At 35.2% G+C, this 12,645-nt stretch overlaps 1 protein-coding gene across 11 annotated transcripts in view; it reads left to right on the top strand.

Annotated features, from left to right (window-relative positions):
* LOC6037235 (plasma membrane calcium-transporting ATPase 1) overlaps positions 1-12,645 on the top strand; it is a 97,877-nt gene that overhangs the window by 20,614 nt on the left and 64,618 nt on the right. The gene's annotated exons all lie outside the window — the stretch shown is intronic.

Here is a 12,645-nt window from a genome sequence, read left to right as displayed (position 1 = left end):
TCTTGATTCAAAAATTTTAAAAATATTTTTTTGTCGCAGAATGGCTTCTTGAGCCATTTTCAAATATAAATAAAATTCTTTTTGAGCCAAATAAAATCCATTCCTGGTTTTGGTTGAGAATTGCTCACATTTTTATTGTGTGGTTTTCGTGTTTAATATTGAAATAATATCTTTGCAAGTGCAAGTGTGAATTAAACTAGTAAAGCATTGAGTTTAAACCTAAATTTCAGTATTTTTTCCAATCATTCCTCCCTGAGTGCACACAACAGTCGCAGACGAGTTGCGCTGCTACTACACAAGTCAGTCACGTTCCGGGCAGGGGGAATCGACGCCGAAAAGCTAATTGCCGTGTCGAGAAGAGCGAGAAGCTTGGCTGGAGGTGACCAAGGCCAGACCAGCAGGCCAATCCCACACCGACCGACCGCGGTACGATTATCCAGGTGAATTTAGGTGAAAGGTACTTGCGCTCGGTCGGCTTAGCCAAGTTGTTCTACCTTTCTACCAAGACTCTGCTGGTTGGAAGGGGGAATTATTTGTAAACACACTTGGCTGGCTGGTTGGTTTGCTGGCTGGCTAGCGGTCATTATAGACTTCCTTCTATTTTAAACATACGTCGATAAATTCCTGACCAGTCGAGAGACTGGGGCTGAAAATAAAACCGCACTCTCCTGCTGCTGCTGCTGCTGCTGAAATATCGAATCCGAAACCCAGAGTGAAACTATAGAGTGCACACATGTGGCTACCACTGCTGCACCTCTCTCTCTCTCTCTATCTTTATTGGCAATAGAAAATGGCGAAAACCACGCGAAATTCGTCCGTTTCGTCGAATAAGCTGAAAAATGGTTCACTCATCAATCAATGATGATAGTTCTGGGCATCACTCTATTGGTATATTGGACGGGGCGATCTACAAAGGACCCGGCTAATGGCGTTTTGAGATGGTTTCCGAGTGTGCTGACGTTCACGTTTTATGACCAAATTGAAAAATGTATTTTTACCCCCGCTCGCGTTTATTAAGCCAAAATGGATCACGTTCGGTTCAATCAGCGCGTGCGAAGAATGAAATCTATAACCTTTAGCTCGGAACTGACAGCCAGGGAATCATTAGTGGCGGTCGTTTTACTTGCTTGAAATCCCAACTTAAACTAAAGCCAGCAAAATGTTCACCGAGCCGTGCCCGGTGGTTCCGTTTCGTTCTATTTTCCGGCTTCCGGAGAAGGCAGTAGCAGTAGCAGCAGAAGGTTGATTGATACTCCCAACGTTCGTTCCACCCACCACAGTCAGTCAGTTTCATTCAGCAACCTCTTCGAAGCCCCCTCTTAACTGTGTCATTATACTGCCTGTAAGCCCTTTGGCAGAACATATTTAGATTCGTCCTTGCTATGCTTCTTCATTTTCGTTTTCCTTTTGGAGAACATCCATTCAGCTACAGTTAGGGAGCTACTAAAGAGAGCACGTGGGTGGAAAGAACTTTGCCAAGTACGTGTGGGCTTAGTGAGCACGGTGTGCTTAAAAAAATATCTCGATTATATACCTTTCTTTTGCAAGAAAGTCAAAAAGGTTACACCATCCCATGGGATGAACCCTTTGCCGTTTTGCAATCAAAATTTAAATTGAACATAAAAGCTTGAAACACAATGCCTTTTCGACCTTTCCCATCTCATAACAATCGCTATTATTTGCATCGAAATGCCGCCCGAAGGACGAAGAAACGTTTACACGCAGAGGAAAAGAGGACTCGATCAATGCCCGTCATTCATAATGCAAAAAGTTACAAATCTCTCCCCTCACCATTCTAGCTGCTGCTATCTCACTCTTTATCACTCGAGCCTGAGTTGGGTTGGGTTGGGTTGGGTTGGGTTGGCCTACGCGGAACCCGTAACCTCCCCAACTCCTCGCACTGCTCTGTGGCCCCTGACCGTGTGATTCATCGCGATAAGGAGCAATTCATTTTCCAAATTGTTGTGTTTACGTCCCTCGAGGCGATAATTGACCGGTTTCTCTCTCTGGCCTGGCCTTTTTATTTCGCTGTAAAGGTGTATTAGTCACACTCTCCAGCTGCTTCATGGGCGCGCGCATTACACAGAAGCACAATGGATTGGAATGGAAAGCTTGCCTTCTGATAAGAATACAGTGGAAGCAAGCAGCAAGGAGTTTGAACTGCCTTGGCACCCACCCCCACACAAACACTCGATAGGAGCAGCGTCAGCGTTTACACAGAGAAAGTGGAGCACGGTGGGGTTGATGAAGACTTATTTATACATTATATAAATGCAAACCCCAAATAAAGTGCTAGAAAAAACAAGCAATTTGACAAATTCGAAAAATCAAATCAATTTCATGAACACTTGTTCACGATTTTGGAAGCTGCCTTTTCTCCGTGCACTTTTTTAAGGGGGCAAGGGAAATTCTCTACTGTCTCACCACATAAGTTTCTCTTGGAATTGTACGGTTTTTTTTTTGTGAAGGTATAAGGCCAAAGATTTAACGGAGGGGTAAAGTTTTCCGACGTTCCTAAGCAGGTTCCAACCTTATCCAATCTTCAACGACTCACTCCCACTTTTGCTTCGGAATCACTAAACCAAACGCGGTGAAGTTGTGTTATGCAATTAACATTTTTTCGCGTACCTTCCCGAAACAACCAAAAAAAAAAGGAGGGGTGAGATAGACGATGATTCGCGGTATATCTCACTCATCGGCAAGGCAAGATTCATCGAGCCGTTGAAAATCGCAACCGCACAATTCCGTCATGTTCAGTCAACTCATCGTCGGTTTTTTTTTATATTTATTTTTTGCTCTTGTTTGATGGTCCAATGACGCCACTAACTGCTAAGAAGGAAAGACGAATCCCAAAGGAGATGATTTCTTTCCTGTTCGGAAGTGGTGGCGGGTGAAGTGAAAAAAAAATGACCAAAGTCAAGTCATGTGAGTGCAGAGAGAGAAAGAGAAAGTAAGAAGAATAAGATCAAAAGTGGCTAATACGTCTGGTTCCGTCACAAGTGAAGGTGGAAAAACCCATTCGGGCGGAGAAAATGGAAAATTCTTTCCAAGTGTGAGCTTCTTTTTTTATACATTCTCTCTCTTTTATTGAAAGGAGGAATGAAAAGGAAAAATGGGAATGCCGAAGGCCAAAAGAGCGAAATTCAGGGAGAGCATGGAATGAAATGTAAATTGATTGAAGCCAGCTGATCGTTTAGCATTTAACGTGTAACATTTAATGCTCGTTTTTTTCTCGTTTCCACTAGATTCGAGCATTTGCGAATCACCGTCGGTGTAGGAAAAGTTTTTTTTTTAAATTATTTATTTCTTTAAAAATGTAATTATTCAAAATCTTTGAAATGTTCCTCATTGAATTTACGTTAAACTTTTGTACATATTTCCACGAAAATAGTTATTTAAAAAAAACACTTTACGATACTCTCCCACAACGATGGAATAATCATCATCAAAAAAACTTTGGATGTTCATCAAGAGAAAAAATCCGAAGGGAGCATGGCTCTTCTCTCTCGCGCACGAAAGATCGGCAAAAAGAATTTAAAAAAATCATCATCTTGATTATTCGCGGAACATCTTTTTCACTACTACACTTGCAAGTTGCAAGTGTGACGTCACACGTCGAAAAATGACCTGTCACATTTTGTAGATAGGCAATGTGTGTAAACAAAGTGAAATAAATATTTTTGAGTGGTAAGGAAATTCACAAAAAATCATCAGCAGATTGATTTTCTTGGAGAATTTCGGGAGCGATTTTCTTTTGCGGGGTGTACCCCATTTGGCATAATGGACATTTGGCATAACGGGTTTTCAAGATGGACGTTTGGCATAATGGACGTTTGGCATAATGGACGTTTGGCATAATGGACGTTTGGCATAATTGGTCCAAGACATCAGGGACGTTTGGCATAATGGACATTTGGCATAATGGACGTTTGACATAATTCGTTCAAAAACCATCAAGAACGTTTGGCATAATGGACGTTTGGCATAACTATTACTAGCTTGTTTTTTTGTTAAGTATTTGTCATTTTCACGAATGAAAATGCATATTTTTTACCTTTTTTATGTTACTTTAAGAGATTATCTTTTTTTTCTATAAAAAAATAGGTATCTCTATATTTTTTCCCCAATAGTAAATTCTTTCCTTTTTGAATAATTCACAATAAATCTTTTCAATGAAATTTTTATATTTTTATTAAATAATTAGTATAAAGAAGAAAATATCTCTTGTTAGCTTAAGATTTTTCCCCTTTCAATATAATTAGCAATAAATTTTTAAATGAAATTTTCCCTTCTTTTATCCCTGGGCTTTGTCATAATGAGTGTCATAGGTTTGATGCTTGTTTGGCAAAGAGTATGATTTGATTCGATGTGGAATTAAAATCGAAGTGTTCAGTATATTGCTGAAGCTTCCATTTTTACACATGGACACCACTTCATGCTGCGAGAACCCACTTTGGCGTAGTCTCAGGGCTTAATCGATGACCGGTAAGCTGTCATCGAGACAAGGAGGTTCTCTGATAGTGGAAATATCACATTTGTACAATAAACCGCTACATATGTGATTTTTCCCTATCTTAATGTGGGTGTCAGGTTAGGATGCGGGTTTAAAAAAATAGTGTTTGTATTTAGAATTTAGGATTTTAACTATAAATATCAACTTTTATACTTTGCCTTTAGTTATTTAGGGACAAAATTAGTAACAGTGAATTTAGTAATTCTATCAGAATCGGTGATTTTCATTCAAGTAGCATAAAAACCATTCTGATTTGTCATAATTTCCATAGAGTCTCGATCAATCAATAGTGAAATGATATCGGACTAAATTCGTTGATCTGTTGAACTAACGGTTGTCGGATTATGATTGTATCGACCATTGTTGCGAATCGAGGATCTACTGGAATTCTGACGAACAAATGGTCGTCTCTTTTTCAATTCACGACTTGTAAAATATCAACTGTTATTTTATTTTGTTTTTTTGTTTTTTTTTTTTTTTAAAGAAGCCAGACAGGTTTTAAAAGAAACGTTTTTTTGGTTAATAATTAAAATGTCGGGGATTTGAGATAAGAGTAGCTTTCGGATAGGTTGCTTTAAATCATGTATTCAATTCAAGTTAGGAAGTTATCCGCAAATGAATATTTGGACTTATATGAATAATTGAACATTTTGGACTTATGAATAACACACAACTGTGCATTTATTCTAGAGTCAGATCCATACAGCGTCAGTGTTTATTTGGTCGAAGTGTACTAATTCATTGGCAGATCTGATTCTAGTTGTAATGTACGACAAGACTACTGACGGACGTCACATTAGGAGGGCCCAGTTTAGAGGTTTCGACATCAACGATGTGCGGCTGGATCACCCTCCAAAAAAAAAAAAAAATGAAATTTTCCCTTCTTTTATATGAAATTCATGATGAGAAAAACCTCTTCAAATCTTCGACAATTGAGTTTTTATAATGCAATTTTCCCTTCTTTTGATCAAAATTTTACTTGAAGAAGGAAATCTCTAAATAAATTCACATTTTTCCCTTCTTTTTTCGAATTTAATCTAAAGAAACCCCAGAACTGGGCAGCACTCATCCGACACGAGACTAGCGGAAAGATTCACAGACACAGAGAACACAGTTCTAGATGACCGAGAGAATTATGCCCTCGAGTCCATTTTCAAGAAAAAGTTCATCCTTCAAAAACAAAAAATGTTCCCTACGGGAACTGAACCAGAGACCTTAAATAGACTAACTCAATGACTAAACTGCCTTGGCCACAGCAGCTTGGTGACACAAGAGTAGTCAGATTTCGATGTATGACTCTTGTTGCAGATTTACTGTTTCAATTAATTAATGAAATTAATTGTTTTGCAGGTGTGAGTTGGTACCATTATTCGAGTTTAGCATTGAGCTCTCTATAAATTTTAATGGAATTATACTCTCGATCCTGTATTTTGGGTGAATGGATGTCGCTTTTCTTTGCTTTTCTTTAAATATTTTGAAAGTTTTTTTTATTCAATTTTCCCATCATTTCTTATATTTAACTTGAAGAAGGGAAATTCTCTTATAGATGTTGTCTTTAAACATTTATATAATTTCTGCACATTTTTTCAATAAGTTGTTTATGGAATTTTCCCTTCTTTTATTTATTCAATACTAATCTTAAAGAAGGGACAACTGCCCAAAAAAAGAATAAATGCTGATTAAATGTTATTTTTAAGAGAAGTAGGTGAAAAAATAAAAAATATTGCGATAGTCAAACATTTAAAAAGTGTCAAAATGTGAATCTTTAAATTTACTTTTCCATCCATAAGTTGAATTTTATATAAATAAGTATAAATTTTATTAAAAAAAAAATTCATAATCAAAGTTAACTGTCAAATATTCGAAAAGTGTTGTTTTTAGAGTTTTTCCCTTCTAAAAGTTGAATTTAAAAATAAAAGAAGGGAAAATTTCATAACTCATTTGTCAAATATTTAAAGAAAGAAAAAATGTATATTCCTTATTAAGAATGAATATTAAAGAAGATAAAAATGCATAAAAACAATAATTGCAAAACCTTGAAAAAAAAAACAAACTGCACATTTTTTGAGAGATTTTACCTTATTTTAGCTTTAAAATAAAAGAAGAGCAAATTGCTTTAAAAAAATTAAATGCATTTCGTTAAAGAAGAGCAAAATGTCCATACATTCTTTAGGTTGAATTTGAAAAAGGAGGGAAAAGGGTAAACAGTATAAAATCTTTATTGCTAAATATTCAAAGACTGGCAAAACTTACATCACTTTGTAAGGTTGAATTTAAAATAAAAGAAGGAATAATTAAATACAAAAAATTAGCTGCAAAATATTTCAAAAGAAGACAAATCTCAATATTATATATTTAAGAAAAAAAGGGAAAAAATACATCTATTGGGAGAAAATGACAAAGATACTAGATTTCTTGAAAACAAAAATCATTTTTAAAGTAAAGTTATCTGCTAAGAAAAAAGGAAAAAAACCTATAAATTATTATTCTTTACAAAAAATAAATACTAATTGAACAAAAAAAAGCTAGCAAAAATTATGCCAAACGTCCTTGATGGGTTTTGAACGAATTATGCCAAACGTCCATTATGCCAAATGTCCATTATGCCAAACGTCCCTGATGTCTTGGATCAATTATGCCAAACGTCCATTATGCCAAACGTCCATCTTGAAAACCCGTTATGCCAAATGTCCATTATGCCAAATGGGGTACACCCTTCCATCCCTGCTCTCCCATGAAAGTTTTGACATTTTTCGCAAATGTGAAGTATTTTCCTCTGTCATTTGGCCACGGTAATCACTTAATCGAGAATGTTGGGAAACTTTTCCAAAACTCTTAATTTAATTATGATTATTTTACTCAGAAAAAAAATTGTGAATTAAGACATATTCTGGGTTCAACTTGTCTTAAGTCATAACAAATAAGAAGAATTTTTAACAACAATCAATGCAAATCCAGATTGTTGACTCTTGAAATCACCGTAGCTTGGTAATCGAGAAATATGGTTTAGTTTTCCACATTTTTGTGAAGACGATTTGCTAAATGCTAATTTGCTCCCATCGATTAAAAGGACTATAAAAGAACAGCTAAAGTGGCCAGCCCTACTGCGTCGTGTTTACCGCAGAGAGGATTCTGTGAACGGATCACAGAATCTACAGGAGAGGAGAAATGCGTGGATATACCGTACCAAAAACTCGATTTTTTTTTTTTTGTCATAATAGTTTTATTCAGCGCAATTATTTATTTTTCAATTATTAACATCTTTTTTTCAAATGGCAAACTCAGTTTTTGACGTTTATTACAAAAAAAGAAATTAGAAAAAAAATATTGCCAACCCTCAATAACGTGCCAGATTGAAACACGTATTTCCACTGGTTATCCCACCGGTTTCTAATAAACTGTTCACCATTCAAAATTAGTACCACTATTGGGAGAGCAACAAATCGTTACATTTGCGAAACCAATTCGTCACGAACGTGCTCTATTACCATCGTGTGCACTGAGAAAAAAAGATGCTCAAATTTAATGTGATTTCTACATATTTTTTTTTTAGTAATTGAAAATTCAATTATTTTTGATTGATGAACTATAAGGTTAGTTATTATGCCGAAATTTTCCTTAATATTTTCAACTGTGAAATTGTAGGCCGAGTAAGTTGGTGTAAAAATAAAAGTTGGGACGTTTTTATTGTCCCACCGACACACACGAGCCAAACTGAATCGTCACAAATCAATTTCCCCCCACAGTACCTGTCTTGTACTCTTTCTCACCACTCTTCCGCGCTCCGTGCAAATGCATCACTACACAGCTCTGGTCGTCCCACCACGTGTCAGTGGGTGTGTGTGTGTTTAAATGTCTACCGCACTACTTTATTTATTGTATTTTTGTTGCCCGCCCTTTTTCCTCCACCACCTGCAGAATCGAGCGTGTAACACGTACATTATATTTCAACATTTTTGTTTTTTTATTGTTATCACATGCGCGCTTTTAATATACTCTACTAGTGGCACACCGGCAAGCAAACATACACACCTACACACACACACACTGGTTGGTTCTGGGTTCGCGTTCAATGAATACTATTCATGTGAATTTAATGGGGCATAATAGTAACGTTACCGTTGTGAGAGTTGATGTTTTGAAATAAAAACAATCAGTCAGCCCTAGAATGGTGCCCATGCAAATGTACTCTTTGTGATGGCGAAGATTTATTTTTCGTGTTTGCAACAACAAAAAAAAAGATTGTTACTTAACTTTCAAGTCAAATAATTACAATCGTCATTTTTAGTTTCAATGAAATCAATACTCAATGGCAATGTTGCCAGTTTTTCTGTTGATATAACTCTTCCGAATGTTCTTCAAATAACTGACTAGCGATGCACAGTAAGACGTATTCAGAAGAAATTTTATTCAAAAAAAAATTGGACATTGAAAAGTTCGAGTAGCTATATCTTACGGCAGTGTTGCTATATCTTCAATATTTATTTTTTAACTAATCATGAAGATTTTTGACTCACCATACCACACTTACAACACTGTCGAGTTTTTTTTAATGTCCTCAACATTAGACAGGGTTGACAGTTCTTAAATATCTAACTTAGAGTAAGTATTTTCCTCACGACAAAGTTGCCAGTTATTAAATTCTTATTACTATTCGGATGTTGAAGACGGATTCGGGAGGAATTTTAATTAAAATATACATCAATTGACGTAGAAAAGTTCAATAAAATTCCTGAGTAGCTATGTCTTATGGCAGTGTTGCCAGATCATCAATATTCATAACCAATCAGAAAGATTATTAACCCATTCGTGTTTACATCACTGCCATTGAAGAATTTTATGTAAATATCTTTTAAATGTTCTTTGCATAAGACTCAGGGCGGCCACTCAAGTCGGGAAAAAACGGGAACTCGCTAAAATCCACCTTTAATCGGGAATCCCGACTTTTTTTTGTCAAAAAAATGGGAATCCCAAGCATACCTGTTTGGAAATTATTTTCTGAATCTTGAATAATTTTGCAATATTATGTACAAATTTCAAATTAAATTCACTCAATCGTTCTTTAGTAACTTGCTTTCAATTTAAGTTTCCTTTCACTATTTTAATCTTTTTGAGAATAAAGGCTATTTAAGACATTAATAAACTTAAATAATATTAAGTGGACTTCACAAAAATCAGAAACAATTGATTTTTATTATATTTTTGTTAATCAAACATGGCGTAGCATCTAACTTAAAACAACAACAAAGTTAATGAAATACTTATATAAAATTAGAGCCTACTTTTAAAGATTATGACCAGCGCCAAGCAATGATTCTGTTTCATTTTTTCACATTGATTGAATATTTGAATAAAGATTCCAACGTGAGTTTGGCAATGTTTTTTTTTGTGGTAAATATTTATAATTGTTTAACTTATTTCATTAAGCCATTTATTTTTTTTTCCAAATGTTTCCTTTGAACTTTTTTGTGAGAATGTGGGTATGAGTAAATAATTTCACATAAAACTTGATTTTCAGTTATCTCAAAACATAAATATCGAATAAAATCCACTCATTTTTGTCCAATCATTCGTTCTCAAAAAACTTTTTTATGACTTGAAAATATGAAAACAATATAATCAAAAAATAAATCCTAAATATTTACTTACAAAACTTACTCACAAAATTGAAAAGGGGAGCCAAGTTTCATTTTTTAAAGATTTCTTTGGTATTTTTCTAAATAATTTGAAAGAATAATAAATGCAATCATTTTCAAACGATTTTTGATAAGTAAAATAAAATTCTAAGTTCAGATATCTTTAACTTTTTGCCATTTTCAGTTGAAACAAATAACGCAAATTATACGTTTGGCAAATTTTTGAATAAACATTGAAATTATAAGTATTTTTTAGCTTTCGATTATTTTTCAAAGACTTATTCTTGATTTTTTTAAGAGGTCCTATAAACATATGAAACACAATAGCTTACAGGACCTCATAAAAACTCTAGAATTGTTTATGTTTCTACTCTGCAATAAAATAATAAGTGCTTTTGTTTTTTGATTTTTTTTTTTCAATTTGTTGTGATGTTTGTGTTTTTTTACAAAAATTGTAGAAAGTTTGATTTATTTAAATACCTTTAGACTTTTCTCTATGGCTGATATTGACTTTGTTTTATGAATACTTTTTTGGTTGAAATCATTCTTTTCTTTGAGTTTCTGGAAAAGTCGGGAAAAAGTCGGGAATTTGAGATGAGATTTGAGTGGTCACCCTGTAATAATTATATTTAAATCAACAAAACGTTTTGTTGATATGAAAATCAAGATTTTTGTAACGTCAAAGCAACTTTTTCAAAACAACAAAAATATTTTTCTGCGTGACTGGATTGTGGCAGTGCTTTAATATATAAAGGGAAACAACTTAAGGAAGGATTTTTAGTTCTTTTGGAAGGTTTTTCAAATACATATGTTACGATGTACATGAAGACGGTACCAGAATTCATTTTCGTGAATGTGTCAAAATGAAATAGAAAAAATCAATAATCTTTGAAAAAGTAGTGATATTTGATGGCAGGGTTGCTAGATTTTCAGTATTTATAAATGTAATTTGTATTTCGATATTGGATTTGAAGATATATTAAGTTTGTTACTAGAATCATGTTTTCCTAAAATTTGAAGCCGCGAGTTTTAATGAAAATTTCTCATAAGTAAGATTAACTCTCGACAGGGTTGCCAGATCTGTTCATAATGATTTATATTGATCACCAGGTCATAAAAATGCTTTTCCATCAAAAACTGCTAATGTAAACGATTCGTGATTCTTTTAGTGTTTCTTTTAGTGATTTTTTAGTGAATCATCTGCATGATTATTATTGCAATAAATCGCCATATTTTTATTCCATCCCTGCAAATTATCCCGTGTGCGTGTAGGCGTCAATGATCACGGCATTCGGAATAACAGATGAGTAAATTGAACACCTTTAACCCACACTGAACTGCTGGCTGGTGGATACATTGCATAACTAAATTACACAGCACAACATCTCGCTCAAACTAGAGAGGCAGCCGTGAATCGATCGAAACCTTGATCAGACAAAAAATAATTCCCGTTCGCAATCGACTACGGCACGGCGCAAACGGACGATAGTTCCCTAATCCAAACACCGATTGATTTTTGCCAGAAAATCGAGCCGCGCGAATTCCTCACCGAGGAGAGCACGCGGATATTATTTTTAGCGCAAAAACACGACGACGACGACGACGTCGTCGACGGGACACATTGTTTATCCGTTTATCCATAATTCACTGTCGATTTAACGACACATTTCACGGCTTCTTGCTGCTGCTGCTCCTACTGCTAGCTCTAAAAGCACGAATTCGAACTGAAATTTAAACAATAAGTCAACGCGAAACTAAACACATCACCAGTCGATCCGGATCGGACAAAGTGCAGATATTTTATCGATGAGCCTGATTTGCAATTTATTCCATCAATCCAACCAACAACAACAACAAAAAAACATTCATCCATTCAGCTAGTCGGTTGTCGGAATGACGTCATCGATTCGGGTATAGTGGCCAGGTCATGTCACGTGGGATTTTTTTCCTCCTCCCTTGAGCTGTCGTCTCGCGGGGTCGCGAGTTGTTCAGGAGATACCTCTATATATTATTATGGTGGTGGCGGTGGCCGAGCTGATTGGAATCGCTGCTGTGACGATTTGGTCAGGGGTGCTGAAGATGTCAAGATTTTTGTTTTACAAATTGAAAATAAAATTGGTTAAACGACAACAAAATTTGAAAACAGCATCCACTCAAGCCAAAAATGGTAATAACGCGTGTTTGGGCGTATCGTAGATATTTTAACTTGCCAAAAACCGTTAAACTCCATTCAAATTTTATTTGAAGATACCGTGGAGAATTTTCCTTGTCTTGCCTTCCAAATAGCTCTTCTTATCCATCTTCATACCTTCCTATTGAACCGAAAAGGTTTTATTTCAATTTTCTCAGCCCTGAACAAAGTTTGACAATTTTGACTAAAGTCGAGAGAACTGGTAGCACTGTTCAATGTTCTGACTTAACAAAATCTATTTTTTTGTAAATATTAACTGAAAATGATGGTCAGAATTGATTAAATTTATGTAATTATTCGATTGA

This window comes from Culex quinquefasciatus, chromosome 2, assembly GCF_015732765.1.
Source record: "Culex quinquefasciatus strain JHB chromosome 2, VPISU_Cqui_1.0_pri_paternal, whole genome shotgun sequence".
Taxonomy (NCBI): Eukaryota; Metazoa; Arthropoda; class Insecta; order Diptera; family Culicidae; genus Culex; species Culex quinquefasciatus.
This window is presented reverse-complemented; position numbering and strand designations above follow the sequence as displayed.